The following is a 19,764-nucleotide window of genomic DNA, read 5'->3' as shown; positions in this document are numbered from 1 at the left end:
CGAATAAACCCATTCGCCAGGTATTGATCCAGGTATTGTCGAAGGTGAAGGTTCTCAGGCTCGGTGAGGGCATAAATTCTACTACAAGGAGGAGTAGATCCAGGTATCAAGTCTATCTGGCAGTCATAAGACCTATGAGGAGGTAGAGAGTTAGCCTGATCCTTCCGGAAAACATCTTGGTATTCTAGGTATTCGGGAGGTAACTGGGGAGTCTCTGAAGAAATTGCTGCCAGTGCAACACCAGGTGGAGGGTGACAAGTAGAGACACATTCTGGAAACTGGACCGTTCTTGCTCGCCAATCGATCAGAGGATTGTGTTTCTCTAACCAAGGTATTCCTAGAATAATCTGAAACTGAGGGGCCTTGATCACATCAAACACGATCTTCTCATGGTGTCCATCTTGACTTACTAGCGTCACCTCTTGAGTGGTATGCGTTACTGGCCCGGAGGCTATCTCCGTACCATCCACTGTAGTAATGACGTCCTTTACAGCCTTGGGACAAAGAGTTAGATTCATCCTCAAAACCATTTCATGATCCACATAATTGCCGATGGCACCGCTGTCGACGTAAGCTTCAATTGCATGAAATCGATCCGGATTATCAGGGCTAATGAGGACCATAGGTATCACGAAATGCGAGGTCACGGAACTGGTTTTCATGCTCGGCAAGAGGACCTCTATTCTTGTCGGGCGAGGTCGTTTCCCTGCTCAGAGTTTGTAACTTTGGTAACTGCAGCTCCTACTGCCTTCTTGGCAGGTTTCACCGGACAGTCTCGAAGAAAGTGCCCTGAGTTTCCGCAATATAGGCATAATTGCAACTGTTTTCTCCTTTCCCGCTCCTTTTGTGTTAGAGGACCTTTCAGACCCCCTATTTGCATGGGTTCCCCGGAGTCTACTCCTTTGGAAGGAGTTGGCGGTTTGGAAAATACTCGAGCATCAAGCTTGGAACGGTCGGCCTTCCTGTTCTGCAGTCTATGATCTATTTGAACGACCAAGTCTATATAATCCGAACAGTCTTGTGGGGGATTCACTACTTGGGCTAAAACGTCTTTGAGCTCTCCACGTAGACCTCTATAAAACAGCGTAATCCTTTTGTCCTCAGGCCATTGAGTTTCCACTATTAGTCTATTGAAAGATGCAATATAAGCCAAAAGGTCTTGATTACCCTGTCGCAACGAAAGAAGCTCATTGTCCAAGGCCTGCCCCTGTGAATGTCTTGCGAACAGTTTTTCCATACTAAGCTGAAAGGCTTGAAAATCATGGAGAACCGGATCATCTTGATTAACTAGAGGGATCGACCATTCTGCCGCATTGCCACTAAGGTACGAAAGTACAAAAGCTACTTTAGCTTGATCAGTTGGAAAGGCTGCTGGCCGGCATAAGAAGTGCAACCGGCACTGATTGATAAATACTGCAAACCTCTTTGGGTCACCAGAAAATCGTTCGGGCGGAGCCAGAGGTACATTCCCAGGTAGGTTGATCTGCACTGGATTCATAGAGGATGTTGAAGGAAGATTTGCCCCTGATGCGGGTAACGGGGTTTGTCCGGCTTGTGACTGTAGCAATTGTCTAGCAAGACCGTCTGTTCTCTCCTTGGAAATAATTAGTTCCCTTCTTAGAGCATTCGTTTCCTGACGAGCTGCATGCACTTCTGCCCTTAGTTCCCCAAGTAACCGGGCTAGGTGGTCAGTATCCGAGGTTTCCATAGCGCCTGGGCGAGAGTTTTGCAGTAGGCTTTGCGTTCTGTAACGCTCACCTGATTCTCGCAGAGGCGCCGGTCTTGACTGGGCGACTACCGTATCTTCAAAGGTGATGTGTAGCACCTGGTTGGCTCTTTGGGCTGGACCTCTGTGCACTGTATGCCTGACTTCAAGAGTAAGATGTCTGCAGATAGAAAATATGGGATTAATGAACTGGGGTTATTGGGGTGTCCCTATCTCTTTCCTTTTTGCTCTCCTGTAGACCCCCAAAGGTTAACGCTCTCACCTTAGGTAAGTGAATGCCGAGCTCTCCATCTGCCTCGGGGCAGGGTGCTGTAACCAGTTTCTTCACTGGATAGGTAGCGCAGGCCTCTTGACTTCAGAGGACTGCTGTCCGTCGTTTACTGCACGAACGGTAAGTTTCGAGTAATTCTATTGTCTTTAAAGTCTTTAGTAATGATGTCTCTTGTTTTGCAGGGTTCCGGCGATGGCGGATGACGGGCTGAAGTGAGTTAAAGATGGAGTCCGTGTGATGAATAGAAGCGCCTGGAAGCACGTAAGCGCTTGTTGCCTGCTTCACGATGCGCTCTAACTGTCTTTTATTTTGCAGGTACGAGTTCGGAGCGGCTGCAGGGTGCCGGAATACCCACTGGGTTAGATGTGGAAAGGAGTAATGGCACGTGAGTATTAAAGTTCCCCAATGTCTTTAAACGCACCTTGTTTTGTCTTTCAGATGCAGGATGCAGCGCCGAAGGCCTCCGGAGCGTGCAAAGAGTTGGTAAGCTTTTGTCTTTCAGATGCCGGAATGCAGTGTGAAGACCTCCGGAGCACACGAAGAGTAGGTAAGCCTTTGTCTTTCAGATGCCGGAATGCTAACCTGTTCTTTCTTGTCTTTATAGGTGTTGCTGAAGACTGGATTCAGGATGGTAAGCCTTTTTCCTTAGGCCCAGGATCCGATGCAGAAGACACGATGAGCGTTCTGCTGCAGAGGATGCAGAATAACGCAAAGCAAGATTCATCCACCGGGTGTGGTTTAAATAGCCTCCTGTAGTGCTTAGGTGTCTCCTTCCACAGCCACGCCTAGGCAAGAAAAGAGTTCCTGCTTTCCAGAAGAGTTCCAGTGTTCTGAATCTAGGGAGTGGCTCCTGCCCCACCCAACAGGAAAAGTAGTTCCAAACAGAAGAGGATCAGAGGCTCAACTGGCAGGCAAGTAAGCAGCATGGTCTGCTGCAGGTAAGTCCACCCAAGCATTATGAGCCCGGCGGTTCCAGCGCTGGGACTGGGCATATTTATGAGCCTGGTGCCACTGGCGCCAGGACTGGGTCCAAAAGGTCCCAATTGGGACTGGTTGGCCCTCGGAACCTGGGTTATGGATCTGCTTCCAAGGGAGTTGGGAAAACCCTGACCTTTTGGAAGCAGAGATCATGACACTACCCTAACTCCCTTCCCACCCCCCACCCCACCCGTTCCCAACATTTGCCCAGCTACAAATCTGGATCTCAAGCATCCCCACATCACGTTCCTATCCTGGCACTAATGCCGGTATTCGAAGCGCAGCAGGAGGATGCTAAACTACTAGCATCCCAACTTATCAAAACTAATGTGGGTGATAGTGTGATTGGTGCCGCTAAGGTTGAAGCGGCCCCGGTGCTTCCTGCATTTAGCTAACAGTGAGATTTGCATTTAGCCTTTCAATTTAAATGTCAATGTCGGATCATTACATAATGGCCACTGTGCGGCTCAAGTGTACATTAATTAAACAACGCAGATTCACTTATCACTCTCGCTTCTCGCCTGATCTTCTTTCTCCGTCGACATGTTCATCGTGTCCATCCACTTGCTCACTTAATCAGGAGTCTAAAAAAAACAGTGCAGTCTTTATATAGGATCTTCATTTTCGCCGGATACAACAACATGTATTTAAGATTAGCTGCACGTAACCTCCTCTTGACTGCCACATATTTCATCGTTTGTTTTTACACCAGGAAAGTGTAATCAGGGTATACTGTGATGGTCGCTGATGTTCAGGAGATCGTTCCTCCTTTACGAAAGTGTTCCAAGATTCTTTCCCTGTCCTTGTAATTTAGTATCTTGGTAATTATCGTCCGGGGCGGGGCTCTGGGTGGCATTTTCCGCGCCAGAGCCCTATTCGCCCTTTCAACTGTAAACTTCTGGGTGAGTGACCCAGCTCCTATTTCCTGCAACAGCATGTTTCCAATGAAGTCTGTCGGGTTTAGTCTTTAATCGCCTTCCGGGAGCCCAACAATCCATATGTTGTTCCTCCGTGCTCGACCTTCCCCCTCTTCTGCTCTGTTTTCAAGGTTCCGCACCTGCTGCGTGAGTGATCCAGCTCCTATTTCCTGCAACAGCATGTTTTCAATGAAGTCTGTCGGGTTTAGTCTTTAATCGCCTTCCGGGAGCCCAACAATCCATATGTTGTTCCTCTGTGCTCAACCTTCCCCCTCTTCTGCTCTGTTTTCAAGGTTCCGCACCTGCTGCGTGAGTGATCCAGCTCCTATTTCCTGCGACAGCATGTTTTCAATGAAGTCTGTCGGGTTTAGTCTTTAATTCCCTTCCGGTAGCCCAACAATCCATATGTTGTTCCTCCGTGCTCGACCTTCCGCCTCTTCTGCTCTGTTTTCAAGGTCCCGCACCTGCTGCTTCAGTATGGAGACTTCCCAGGAGTGTTAGTTGCAACTGCTTTTATTCGCGTTCACCCCCTTTTCTAACACCCCTGTTCATTCTGTTAATGCCCTGACATCCTGTCTTAAGAGGTTCACATCGATACTTATTGCATCAAGTTTTGAATTCCAGCGCCAACTTCAGTTCTGCTATGGCCTCTAGTATCTGGTGGTCATTTTGGCCGGGAGCCTCCTCTCCATGTGCCTCTTGCGCCGTTGTCTTCGGGCTGTCCGCCATTTGTGCAGGTTTGGCAAATGCATCAATTGACGACTGTTTCACCTTACTCTTGTTAGACTTGGATGCCATTGTTGCTCCTGCTTGCTCACTAGCACTCTCTTCTGCTAAGATAAGCTTGGTGCAGTTTCTCATCTGTTGTAGTATTATGTTGAGCGGTTAGCCTGGTGTTGTACTTTCCAGCACATTGTGTACCTATGCTTCTCAGGGACTGTACTTGCTACCGAGCCCTCTACTTTCTCCAACGTCACTCCAAAGTTCAATTCGTGGCAGGGGTCCCCTTTGTTGTCTCAAATCTCTGGCACACCCCACCTCACCCCCTTGTCTGTATGAGCTCCGGTGGGTGCCTCTGAATCCAGTGATTATGTTCTGGTCTGCTCCTTACTCCACCATGCACTGTTCCCCACACTCCCTTTGTGCCCCTTCAGTTCTGCCCTAGCACTGGCTCTTCAGTCCCGAATGCCCCAGTGGATGCCTCCAATTCGTACTTGTTGCTATATACAGTTGGTACCCCACATCTGAGTTCTGACAGATATGTGCCCAACCAGATCTGGGTTGGCTTGCTCCTGCGAGCCCGGGTTCTGCAAGCTGTGCTGGACTCCTACGCCCGCGGCTGGGATTTGCTGCACATCCTAGGGACCTCTGCTCTATCAAGCACCCCAGAAAGGGCACCCCCACTTGCATTGCAGCTCACCCGATTGCCTGGTTGCTGCAGGTATTTTCAAAAGCTAGGAGCGCTCTGGGTAAAGATGTGACCCAAGTTGCTGTGCTCCTTAGGGACTACATGCTGTCATAGCATGCTGTGCAAAATCTGCAGCAGTGGTTAGTTCAGTTGCAGCTTTATAATTGTTTCAGGCATCTTGTCTCCTCCTGTTGCTGACCTAAATCATCTGGAATCGCCTGCTCCACTTCACCAATGGCCAATTTTGCATCCACACTCTCACAGTACTCCCGTCTGCAGGGCCATGCTGGTTGGCTCCGTAGCACCCTTCTGCTCCTCTATTTGTATTACTGCGGCCCACCCTTTAATCGGGCCGGGCCACCACACCTCACTTATGTCCCTGCTGCAGCGTTGGTCGGTGTGGTTCCTGCCCTCCCTTTGTGCACGAGGGATGCGCAGTCAAGTGGCTGTTACTTCGGACGTGCTCGCAGTTGTTTCTCACCTCGTGTGGCCAACTACTTAGTTCCGCGCACTTGCCTAATGTTATGCTCATTACTGTATCACCAATGAGTGCGGGACTCCTTTGTGCTCCAATTATTAGTCAGTTGCACAATTTCAGAAGGCCCGGTCCTCGCCTTTCTTGTGCCTGCTACTGTATAAAGTATCCATTGCTCTTCCATTGATGTTTCATGCAGTGTTCTCTACCACTTGGCCATATGCGGTATCTGATTTCAGGCTTTCTTCAATCGATTGCCACTAATTGTTCCAATTGTTGCACAGTTATCCGCCTTTGCAAGATATGTCGGTGCGTCGGCGACCATGTGTACTACTTCGCACTTATGTACTCAGCCCGAGGGGTACGATGGAGTATCTGGGCTACTTTTGTTATTCATAGTGTTGTTCCACATAGATCACTCGATATCGGGAGCTCCTCCACCATGGTTCGTTTCGCCAGGCCGCTTTCCCGTTTCTGCAAGGGCTCGTGTGCACATCAGCGCTGTGCAGAACAGCAATCACCCATTCCGCCCTTTTCCGATTCTGTATTCCCAGCCAGCCCGGTCTGTTCCTGGCTCATCCGTGTCACGGTCCCTCTTCATGCTGTGCTGTGGATCGTCGGTACAGCCCGCCATCTTGTTTATTTGGCTGACAGGATGCTGCAGCACTTCTCCGGCACACAATTACCTGCCTGTGCTGCAATTATTTACGAAATTGTGATCATGTTATGCCAAGCTCCTTCACACATTTATAGTTCCAAAACTATGCGTTGTAGTATATTTTTATCATGAGCATCAGCACGGATCGGCAGGAGCACCTCGGAATCACGTCCTAGCTCATGGCTCTGTAGCCATGCCCCCCACTCGTGTCCCATTCTGATCCTAATTGGGCCACTATACATTTTGTTTCCCCATTGTATTGGACCTTGTTCTAGTTTATGTAAACATTTACAAAAATATGGGATATGAATTTTGTAGGATTGAACCATGTCCACTGGAGGTGTGAAAATAGAAAATAAAAGATAAGCGGAGTTCGGGAGCTGAGTTTGTGGAGCAGTCTGCAGCAGTCACTGCCTTTCGACGTCCTTTTGCGGAAGGAGATCTTTATCAACCCGAACAAACCCGCGGAGCGGGGAGCGGAGTTCGGGAGCCGAGTTTGTGGAGCAGTCTGCAGCAGTCCGCTGCAGACACGGAGCAGGACCGGCATGGAACCCGAGGTCCGACCGGGGAAGAAATCAGGCAGAGCTTCGAACATACCTCCCACGAACACCGTAAGAGGTAACAAAATAACTAAAATAACCATCGAGGAGAAGGAGCTGCACGTCGAGCCTGAACGTCTATGTACGGAGGAGAAAGTGCAGGAGACGAACTTGGTCATGGTTAACAAAACACAGCAAAACAGTTTGAAGCCGGGGGTAACCCCACCCCGCAAGCAAAAGGGCGAAACAGGTCCAAACAAAACAAACCTTATCAAAACCAGTGCGGCCCAGATGGACAACACTCTCCCCACAGACCCTGCAAAATCACCCAGTGAGACGGAGCAAGCACCTACTAGCTCCCGGACCTTGCCTCAGACACCTAGGGGAGACGGAGCCAGAGAGGCGATACCTGCCGAGACCGACGATGACGCCGACGACGTATTTGCAGAGACTCGAGGCTGCCCGCCCGTAGCCAGCAGAGATCTGTGTACCGCCCTAGAGGCGAGTGCCCCGAGCGTGGGAGCGGTCGGAGGACGGCCCCCGCTCGAGGCTAGCCAGAGCGTTGCAGGCGGGGCGGGCGACCACTCAGCCATGGACCGGGAAAGTCCGGAACCGGCTAAAACCACCACAGAAGCCGGTGTCGAACAGGACTTTCAAGAGGTAACGCCCGGGATAATCATTATACATGAAAGCGGAGTAAAACCCAGTAAACAGCCAAGTCCGTAGAGTCCTGAAGATTTAGGGCTCACGGAGAAGCTAAACGAAAAAAGAAACGACTCAGCGCCGAGATCAACGGGCACAGACCAGTCCAGAAAGGGACACTTAACAATAGCACAATGCTATGGGCCGGACATAGGCGACCCAAGGCTACCTATAACACTGGAAAACCAAGCGCTCAACACAAAGACGACCCCCTTGAAAACGGCAAAAAAGCAGACATCAAAATCAACAAATAACTGCGCAGTCTCGCAAAGCGAGGCGGAAGAAATCGCCACAGAGGATCAGGAGAAGAACGAACCAGTCCCGGCAAGAAACTCTGGGGAAAAACTTCAAGTAGCAGCTTGAAAAATCCCACAAACAAAGCGCAGAAAACTAAACAAAAAACAGCCGAGAAAAAGAACCATACCAACAAGGAAAGAAGCCAAAAAAGGTCCAGAAACCGTAGGGGAAGAACAGAAACTCCCCCCAAATGAGCATGAAATTGTAAAGATCATTAAAAGAAGTAGAAAAATAAAGGAAAACTTACCAAATCCGCTCTTCTCACGTCCACTGCAATCTTTCTTCACTAAACAATTCAAAAGAAAGCTAACTGCTGAATAAGAAGTCTCCGACGCCGAAATGTTGGAACTAACTCTTGAACAAACAAAGAGCTCCGAACAGAAACACACAGAATCAATTTGGACGTACAATCACCTACAAGCTAGAGTACCCTCGACCGCAAGGGGAAGCGAGGGCGAAACCACGAACAACGAAAAACCGCGAAGCATACCAACTCAAAATACGCCAGGGCAAGACAAACTAATGGGGTCAGCGCAAGCAGGAAACAGGACCATGACACCGAAGAGCCCTACAACCGAGCAACCAGCAAATGGGCAAATAGGCCAAATAGAACAACGATACGCAGGGACCTTACCACATCTACCAACAACGTCTCCAATAAACCCCTCAGAAACAACTAGGGAAATAGAGTCCTTACAATCGAGCCGGGCAGGTGAAAAACAAAAGTCGACAAAGAAACAAAACAGAACCGAACAAGATCAAAATAGATCTATTGATCCTGGAAACCGTGACTATGAGATCCTACAAAAAAGGACGGAGAACACTCCCTTTACGCCAAAAAACCTCCGCCTCAGCGACATCGCAGCAGGTTTGCAAAAAGCTACCTGTCATGATCTCTGCTTCCAAAAGGTCAGGGTTTTCCCAACTCCCTTGGAAGCAGATCCATAACCCAGGTTCCGAGTGCCAACCAGTCCCAATTGGGACCTTTTGGACTCAGTCCTGGCGCCAGTGGCACCAGGCTCATAAATATGCCCAGTCCCAGCGCTGGAAGCGCCGGGCTCATAATGCTTGGGTGGACTTACCTGCAGCAGACCATGCTGCTTACTTGCCTGCCAGTTGAGCCTCTGATCCTCTTCTGTTTGGAACTACTTTCCTGTTGGGTGGGGCAGGAGCCACTCCCTAGATTCAGAACACTGGAACTCTTCTGGAAAGCAGGAACTCTTTTCTTACCTAGGCGTGGCTGTGGAAGGAGACACCTAAGCACTACAGGAGGCTATTTAAACCACACCCGATGGATGAATCTTGCTTTGCGTTATTCTGCATCCTCTGCAGCAGAACGCTCATCGTGTCTTCTGCATCTGATCCTGGGCCTAAGGAAAAAGGCTTACCATCCTGAATCCAGTCTTCAGCAACACCTATAAAGACAAGAAAGAACAGGTTAGCATTACGGTCTTCAGTGACAGCTCTTCACTTACCTGGTCCATCGGCTGTCACCAACGCCTCGCGCTGCATTCCGGCATCTGAAAGACAAAGGCTTACCTACTCTTCGTGCGCTCCGGAGGTCTTCACACTGCATTCCGGCATCTGAAAGACAAAAGCTTACCAACTCTTCGCACGCTCCGTAGGCCTTCGGCGCTGCATCCCGCATCTGAAAGACAAAACAAGGTGCGTTTAAAGACATTGGGGAACTTTAATACTCACGTGCCATTACTCCTTTCCACATCTAACCCAGTGGGTATTCCGGCACCCTGCAGCCGCTCCGAACTTGTACCTGCAAAATAAAAAGACAGTTAGAGCGCATCGTGAAGCAGGCAACAAGCGCTTACTTACGTGCTTCCAGGCGCTTCTATTCATCACACGGGCTCCATCTTCAACTCACTTCAGCCCGTCATCCGCCATCGCCGGAACCCTGCAAAACAAGAGACATCATTACTAAAGAATTTAAAGACATTAGAATTACTCGAAACTTACCGTTCGTGCAGTAAACGACGGACAGCAGTCCTCTGAAGTCAAGAGGCCTGCTCCCCTTATCCAGTGAAGAAACTGGTTACAGCACCCTGCCCCGAGGCAGATGGAGAGCACAGCGTTCACTTACCTAAGGTGAGAGCGTTAACCTTTGGGGTTCTACAGGAGAAGAGAAAGGGAAGAAGAGAGAGACATTCAATAACCCAGTTCCTTAATCCCATATTTTCTATCTGCAGACATCTTACCCTTCGAGTCAGACATACAGTGCACAGAGGTCCAGCCCAAAGAGCCAGCCGTGTGTTACACATCACCTTTGAAGATACGGTATACGCCCAGTCAAGACCGGCGCCTCTACGGGAATCAGGTGAGCGTTACAGAACGCAAAGCCAGACACAAAACTCCCGTCCAGGCGCTATGGAAACCTCGGATACTGACCAGCTAGCTCAGTTACTTGGGGAACTAAGGGCAGAAGTGCATGCAGCCCGTCAGGAAACGAACGCTCTAAGAAGGGAACTGATTATTTCCAAGGAGCGAACAGATGATCTCGCTAGACAATTGCTACAGTCACAAGCCGGACAGACCCCGTTACCCGCATCTGGGGGAAATCTTCCTTCTACATCCTCTATGAATCCAGTGCAGATCAACCTACCTGGGAATGTACCTCTGGCTCCGCCCGAACGATTTTCTGGTGACCCAAAGAGGTTTGCAGTATTTATCAATCAGTGCCGGTTGCATTTCTTATGCCGGCCAGCAGCCTTTCCAACTGATCAAGCTAAAGTAGCTTTCGTGCTTTCGTACCTTAGTGGCAATGCGGCAGACTGGTCGATCCCTCTAGTAAATCAAGATGATCCAGTTCTCCATGATTTTCAAGCTTTTCAGCTCAGTATGGAAAAACTGTTCGCAAGACATTCACAGGGGCAGGCCTTGGACAATGAGCTTCTTTCGTTGCGACAAGGTAATCAAGACCTTTTGGCTTATATTGCGTCTTTCAACAGACTGATAGTGGAAACTCAATGGCCTGAGGACAAAAGGATTACGCTGTTTTATAGAGGTCTACGTGGAGAGCTCAAAGATGTGTTAGCCCAAGTAGTGAATCCCCCACAAGATTGTTTGGACTATATAGACTTAGTCGTTCAAATAGATCACAGACTGCAGAACAGGAAGGCCGATCGTTCCAAGTTTGATGCTCGAGTATTTTCCAAACCGCCAACTCCTTCCAAAGGAGTAGACTCCGGGGAACCCATGCAAATAGGGGGTCTGAAAGGTCCTCTAACACAAAAGGAGCGGGAAAGGAGAAAACAGTTGCAATTATGCCTCTATTGCGGAAACTCAGGGCACTTTCTTCGAGACTGTCCGGTGAAACCTGCCAAGAAGGCAGTAGGAGCTGCAGTTACCAAAGTTACAAACTCTGAGCAGGGAAACGACCTCGCCCGACAAGAATAGAGGTCCTCTTGCCGAGCGTGAAAACCAGTTCCGTGACCTCGCATTTCGTGATACCTATGGTCCTCATTAGCCCTGATGATCCGGATCGATTACATGCAATTGAAGCTTACGTCGACAGCGGTGCCATCGGCAATTATGTGGATCATGAAATGGTTTTGAGGATGAATCTAACTCTTTTTCCCAAGGCTGTAAAGGACGTCATTACTACGGTGGATGGTACGGAGATAGCCTCCGGGCCAGTAACGCATACCACTCAAGAGGTGACGCTAGTAAGTCAAGATGGACACCATGAGAAGATCGTGTTCGATGTGATCAAGGCCCCTCAGTTTCAGATTATTCTAGGAATACCTTGGTTAGAGAAACACAATCCTCTGATCGATTGGCAAGCAAGAACGGTCCAGTTTCCAGAATGTGTCTCTACTTGTCACCCTCCACCTGGTGTTGCACTGGCAGCAATTTCTTCAGAGACTCCCCACTTACCTCCCGAATACCTAGAATACCAAGATGTTTTCCGGAAGGATTAGGCTAACTCTCTACCTCCTCATAGGTCTTATGACTGCCAGATAGACCTGATACCTGGATCTACTCCTCCTTGTAGTAGAATTTATGCCCTCACCGAGCCTGAGAACCTTCACCTTCGACAATACCTGGATCAATACCTGGCAAATGGGTTTATTCGTCCTTCCAAGTCCCCTGGTTCTTCAGCTTTGTTTTTCGTTCCAAAAAAGGAAGGAGACCTTAGAACTTGTATAGATTATCGCTCCCTGAACCAGATCACCGTTAAGAATAGATATCCGTTACCTTTGATCCCTGAACTCCTGGACCAAGTCAGAAAAGCATGCATATATACAAAGCTGGATCTTAGAGGAGCTTACCACTTGGTACGAGTAAAAGAGGGCGATGAATGGAAGACGGCCTTCCGCACCAAGTATGGGCTATTTGAATATCAGGTCATGCCCTTCGGACTTTGCAATGCCCCGGCCGCCTTTCAATATTTTATGAACGATGTCCTCAGAGAGCTCATAGATGTGTGTGTTGTTGTTTACATTGACGACATCCTCGTTTATTCTTCATCGGAATCTGAACATCGGAAACACGTGAAAATGGTCCTCGAAAGATTGCGTCAACACAAACTTTTCGCTAAGTTGGAAAAATGTGTTTTCAACGTGACTGAAGTTGAATTCTTGGGATTCATATTATCACCTGGCGGAGTGCGTATGGATTCAAAGAAGGCCGATGCAGTTCTCAAATGGCCATCACCATCCTCCGTAAAAGGTGTGCAAAGCATGTTAGGCTTCGCTAACTTTTACCGCAGGTTTATCCCCGAATTCTCTCGAATAGTCCAGCCCATCACTGCCTTGTTAAAGAAAAACAAACGTTTTGAATGGTCTACCGAGGCGGAACAAGCTTTCCAGGATTTGAAGACTAAATTTATCTCTGCACCAATCTTAAAACACCCTCGCCCCGAACTCCCCTACATCGTGGAAACTGATGCTTCAAGCCTTGCCATGGGGGCAGTTCTATCACAAAAGGACCCGGTAACCAATCAGTTGCATCCCGTGGCATTTTGGTCCCGCAAATTCTCGCCTCCTGAAATCAATTACACGATTACTGACAAGGAACTTCTGGCTATCAAGTCTGCCTTTAAGGCTTGGCGGCATTATCTGCTGGGGGCCCGACACACCGTCACTGTGATTACGGATCACCGAAACCTGCAATATTTGAAAACCGCAAAAGCCCAATCCTCTAGACAACTCCGTTGGGCATTATTCTTTGCCGAGTTTGACTTCATAATTACCTATCGACCTGGTACAAAGAACGGTAAAGCTGATGCCCTTTCTCGGATGGGAGTGGAAGAACACTTGATCAACCCTAAACCTGTAGCAATAATTCCCGAACAAAGAATTCTGGGTGTAATCGCCACAGAATCCATAGAGGAAGTTAAGGATAAAGCCAGGCAACTTGTAACTCCAGCAGACATACAGAATTGGCATCTGCAGGGAAAGGACTTTGCAGTAAAGGACAACTTATTGTATTTCCAAGAACGATTATACCTACCCAGCACAGATTTACAGAAAAAAGTAATCTCTTGTTATCACGATTCTTTAATGGAAGGACATCCCGGTATGGCCAAGACCTCAGAAAAGATCAAGCGCTACTTCTGGTGGCCGTCTTGCAAAAAAGATATCAGAGACTTTATAATGTCCTGTGGAGTATGCGCCCAAAACAAGAGTCAAAAGGAAAGACCAGCAGGCCTCTTACGCCCTATTGACATCCCACCTCGCCCTTGGCATACGCTTTCTATGGACTTCATCACCGATCTACCTCCATGCTCCGGATACAATACGATTCTAGTAATCGTGGACTTATTCTCCAAGATGGCGCATTTCATTCCGCTCAAAGGCTTGCCAACAGCAACAACTCTGGCCCGAGAATTTCTCGAAAACATCGTCCGACTGCACGGTTTTCCTTCGGTTCTAATTTCGGATCGAGGTAGTCAATTTATTTCTCATTTTTGGCGAAGTTGCTGTCGGTCGGCTCAAATTGATGTGAGACTATCGACCAGTCACCACCCTCAGACCGACGGACAAACCGAGAGGACCAATCAAACTCTGGAACAGTATTTACGCTGCATGCTGCAACAAACTGAAAAAACTTGGAAAGACATCCTTTGGATAGCCGAATATGCCTACAATAACTCTGTCCATTCGGGAACTGGGAAAACCCCGTTTTTTCTTTTGTACGGCAGTCACCCTCGAACCTCGGAGTTGGATCCCCTCCAAGATCTTGAAACACCAGCAGTAGACTACCTGCATTCTACAATCACCCAAGCCTTTAAGGAAGCTGTTTCTCACCTTCAAAGGGCTAAAGAACAATACAAGAAAGGAGCAGATCAACATCGGAAGGAAGCCCCTCAATATCAAGTAGGGGATCAAGTCTGGTTATCCACCAAATATCTACCTCTAAAAGGGCCACACACATTCAACCCAAGATACCTTGGTCCCTATTCCATCACTACCATAGTAAACCCAGTAGCGGTCAAGTTGGACTTGCCCCCGCACATGAAGATACATCCGGTCTTCCACGTCTCTCTATTAAAACCCATGCAACCTCAAACCCAACTAACTAAATCTCCAAAACCTATCCTAGTTGATGGAGAACTCGAGTTTGAAGTCAAAAGCATTCTGGACTCCAAGATCTCCAAATCTAAACTATTTTACCTAATTGACTGGAAAGGCTACGGCCCCCAAGAGAGATCCTGGGAACCTGCTGAATATGTCCACGCTCCTCGCCTAATCAAAAGATTTCACCGAACATTTCCTGACAAGCCAAAACCCCCGGAGAAGCCCGGTTTGGGAGGGGCCTTGAGGGGGGGTACTGTCATGATCTCTGCTTCCAAAAGGTCAGGGTTTTCCCAACTCCCTTGGAAGCAGATCCATAACCCAGGTTCCGAGTGCCAACCAGTCCCAATTGGGACCTTTTGGACTCAGTCCTGGCGCCAGTGGCACCAGGCTCATAAATATGCCCAGTCCCAGCGCTGGAAGCGCCGGGCTCATAATGCTTGGGTGGACTTACCTGCAGCAGACCATGCTGCTTACTTGCCTGCCAGTTGAGCCTCTGATCCTCTTCTGTTTGGAACTACTTTCCTGTTGGGTGGGGCAGGAGCCACTCCCTAGATTCAGAACACTGGAACTCTTCTGGAAAGCAGGAACTCTTTTCTTACCTAGGCGTGGCTGTGGAAGGAGACACCTAAGCACTACAGGAGGCTATTTAAACCACACCCGATGGATGAATCTTGCTTTGCGTTATTCTGCATCCTCTGCAGCAGAACGCTCATCGTGTCTTCTGCATCTGATCCTGGGCCTAAGGAAAAAGGCTTACCATCCTGAATCCAGTCTTCAGCAACACCTATAAAGACAAGAAAGAACAGGTTAGCATTACGGTCTTCAGTGACAGCTCTTCACTTACCTGGTCCATCGGCTGTCACCAACGCCTCGCGCTGCATTCCGGCATCTGAAAGACAAAGGCTTACCTACTCTTCGTGCGCTCCGGAGGTCTTCACACTGCATTCCGGCATCTGAAAGACAAAAGCTTACCAACTCTTCGCACGCTCCGGAGGCCTTCGGCGCTGCATCCCGCATCTGAAAGACAAAACAAGGTGCGTTTAAAGACATTGGGGAACTTTAATACTCACGTGCCATTACTCCTTTCCACATCTAACCCAGTGGGTATTCCGGCACCCTGCAGCCGCTCCGAACTTGTACCTGCAAAATAAAAAGACAGTTAGAGCGCATCGTGAAGCAGGCAACAAGCGCTTACTTACGTGCTTCCAGGCGCTTCTATTCATCACACGGGCTCCATCTTCAACTCACTTCAGCCCGTCATCCGCCATCGCCGGAACCCTGCAAAACAAGAGACATCATTACTTAAGACTTTAAAGACATTAGAATTACTCGCAACTTACCGTTCGTGCAGTAAACGACAGACAGCAGTCCTCTGAAGTCAAGAGGCCTGCTCCCCTTATCCAGTGAAGAAACTGGTTACAGCACCCTGCCCCGAGGCAGATGGAGAGCACAGCGTTCACTTACCTAAGGTGAGAGCGTTAACCTTTGGGGTTCTACAGGAGAAGAGAAAGGGAAGAAGAGAGAGACATTCAATAACCCAGTTCCTTAATCCCATATTTTCTATCTGCAGACATCTTACCCTTCGAGTCAGACATACAGTGCACAGAGGTCCAGCCCAAAGAGCCAGCCATGTGTTACACATCACCTTTGAAGATACGGTATACGCCCAGTCAAGACCGGCGCCTCTACGGGAATCAGGTGAGCGTTACACTACCACAAATGACAAACCTGAAATGATCGCAATCATGTCGGCAATGTCAGTGGTTTTAGCTCCTTTCTGCAAGCTATATGAGGCAATAAAAGAAGATATCAGAGACAACACAGCGGTTCTGATGAATACAATAGCAAAGATCACACACGTGGAGAGTTACATAACGGCAATCGAAGACCAGGAAAAATGTGCAAAACATCTCAGGACTAAGAAAATTGAAGAGCTGGAAAGGAAGATCGCTAACCTAGAAGGACGCACAGTCGATCAGAGGAGGTTGGGAGACGAGGCAACAAGATCACAGCCGGCGGAAGAAAAAAAAAGGGAAGAAGAAAGGCCGTCAGCGCTTACAAACCAAGGGACAAAACAACTCCAAGCAAGCACTTGCCCTGGCTCGAGCATGGCGTCAGGCAGAGTCAGAGAGGAAGTCGTTCATCTTAGGCACACTAGCATAGAACAAACAGTACAGCAGAAAGAAACACAGAAAGCGGACCGGATTACTATAAGCTCACCACGAACAATAGAAGACTTCCTGCTAGATAACGTCCTAATGAATATGTCTCAACATGCGAACATTTCAATTAGCTCAGACGAGGACAACTCCCCCTTAAACACGGGAACATCATCACCAAATAGAGCAAGCCATTACAAAATAACACAAGGGACTGAACAAGTTAAATCAAACGGAGCAAAAACGAAAGAACAGTTAGGAGCAACATCGCCTAGAGAGCCAAGACCAGACCCAGGGAGTTCCCAAGAAAAACCAAGGACGAAATGGAGAAGTAAGGCGACCTCTCAGATTCAACATAATAAGAGCAAAATAAGCCTTTTCAAATTGGAGCAAAAAGAAGAGGGAAAAAAACACATGATCCTAAACCGTTCGACGGTAATGTACCTGATGAAGAAAATGAAATCTCTGAGGAACATGGTAACAGAGGACATAAAGCGGGTGGAACCCTATCACAGAAAAAATTTAGCTAAAGCATATTTGCATGTCAAAAGCGAAGCAGTGGAAAAACTTGACGATACAGCCTTTGAAGAAATGGAGAAAATGGAAACCGTGGAAAAAAAAGAAGAAACTGAAGGAAATGACCCAACACAAGGAGAGAAAGTAAGATCGAAAAATACATCAACGAAAATACAGACTCCCGACCTACAGAACCACACAGAAGACACTGACGGGAATAAGCCTTACAAAATGGTGAAGGAGCGCTACCAAGTACCTGGCCATGGAGCCAGAGAGGGAAAAGCAGAGAAAGACATAACAAAAAAGAAATCGGTAGATCAAGCCGACGAAGTCCGGGCAAAAACCAAATGGTATGGCCTATTCAAGCTGGAACGATGCAACGCAGTGAAGGAGAGAGCACCGTTAAACCGTCCAAAGATATTTCAGATAATGAACAGTGCAAAGGAGTTGAGACACCTGACGACGGAAGACATCAAATTAGTCGAACCCTACCACAGGCAAGACAGACCGAAAGCATACATACACATTGAAGCAGATAGCAAGAAAAAAATAGGATTAAAAGCCTATCAAGAACTGAAAGAGATGGGCTTTCTGCTAACAGATCTAAATAACCAGAAAACGAAAAACGAAGGAAATCAGCAGACACTATTTAACAGACAAAAACAAAATCCAAACAAGGAAAATCATATAGAAGAAAATAGCAAGAACCATCAGGACCTAAGCCTACAAGGGAATAAAGACGTGGCAGAACACCCAGAAGTAAGGAAACAGAGAGAATCAACGCTGCCAGCGCGCAAACTACAAGGTCCATGGAACTGGTTACGCTCTACGATAAATGCAAACAATACCAAATAGCAACGACAAGGGCCAGTCCTCCAAAACAGCCAGAGCCCAGTGGGAAAAGAGGAACGGCCCGCAAACGAGATTTACAGCCTGGGGTCATGGAATACCCGAGGACATAACCATCTTACGCAGATAAGCGACGCAAATCTGTGTCGTTATGACATACTATGCCTACAGGAAACCTGGCTATCAGCCAAACCAACACTTGATGGCTTCACGGTTCAGATTTCTCCGGCGGTCAAAGGCCTTCTGGGAAGACCTTCAGCGGGCCTTTTGACAGCAGTTAAAACAGGCCGGGGCATGGATGAGCCAAAAAAATGGAAGGAAGCATACGAGATGCTGGTATCGCTGACTACTTGGCCCGCTCAAAACAATAAACAAAGAGGAAAGTGCAAAAAAAACCTCGCCATTATCAATTGCTATTGGAATCCCCAGCGGATGTCAACCGAAACCTTCTGTCTAAATATGGGGAGCACGATAGATCAGTTATATGAAGCATTCAAGGACATCAATATCATCATATGCAGTGACCTAAACGCGAACTGCAGCAAGACAAGTAGCACTACCCCGAAACGTTCAGACCACTCTCAAAACCGAGGGAAAGCGTGGAACGAGTTGATTTCGGGAAGAGACATCCAAAACATCGCAATGCTATTCCCAAACCAAATCAATATTCCGACCTGGGAATGTGGAGAGTCAAAAGCCTCAATAGACCATATTTGCATGTCAGCAGGCATGATTGACTCGATGACGAGTTTCAGAGTTGAAAAAACTAGCAACAGTGATCACAACCTGGTCACCTGCTCGTGGAAAGGTACAAAAACAACAAAACTAAGATACCCTCTAGAAACAGAAGCCAATAACCAGAGCACTAGACTAAAGCTCACAGAAAAGGATATAAAGAAATTTAGACTTGCATGGGGAAACAAACGTAAGTCAAACAAAAAGGAAGATATAAAAGAAAGACCAGACTACCCACCTTTCCTAGTACTATACAGAAAACAAAGGGGAAAACCCAATCAGGTTTTCAACCACCAACATGCTTTCAACATTGAACTGGTGAACCAAAGAAAACTGACCCGGACTCTAAGGAGAAGAGCCAAAAAATCAAATGCCAAGTCAGACTGGGACCTTTGGCATAAAGAGAGGAAGAAATATGCAAACTGGCTAAAACAACACAAGGCACTTCAATACCAGATAGATGCAGAGGCGATGATGAAAATTTTGGAGTCAAAAAATTCAAGCGCATTTTGGTCCCTTCTTAACAAATCGACCATTGCGAAATCTGCACCTCTGTGTAATGCAGTATCGGAGGAGAAATGGATAACCCACATCTCATCAGAATTCGAAGAATCTGAAAATCCAACATCGCTCGTACCAGAAAACATCTGCACAAACTGGATAAATGTAACAAGTCAGGAAGATATAAAAGCAAAGATCATGAAGCTAAAGGCCTCCAGAGCCCCGGGACCGGACGGGCTCAGCAACGCAATGCTAAAACAATTTCCCACACAATGGTCAGAGGTAATAAGCGAAATTTTTGAAGAGTGTGAACATACTAAGAAAATCCCAGAATCGTGGCTCAAAGCGGTTATAGTCCCGATCTACAAAAAGGGCGCCCGCGAAGACCCGGCAAACTACAGACCAATCACCCTTTTAGACGTCATCGGCAAAATATATGCATCTCTCCTGCTAGACAGCTTCAGGGTCTGGGAAAAAAACGCCAATTTCAAAAACAATTT

This window comes from Ambystoma mexicanum, chromosome 6p (genome assembly GCF_040938575.1).
Source record: "Ambystoma mexicanum isolate Mex_15411 chromosome 6p, UKY_AmexF1_1, whole genome shotgun sequence".
In the NCBI taxonomy this organism is placed as follows: domain Eukaryota; kingdom Metazoa; phylum Chordata; class Amphibia; order Caudata; family Ambystomatidae; genus Ambystoma; species Ambystoma mexicanum.
Note: the sequence above shows the minus strand (reverse complement) of the source record.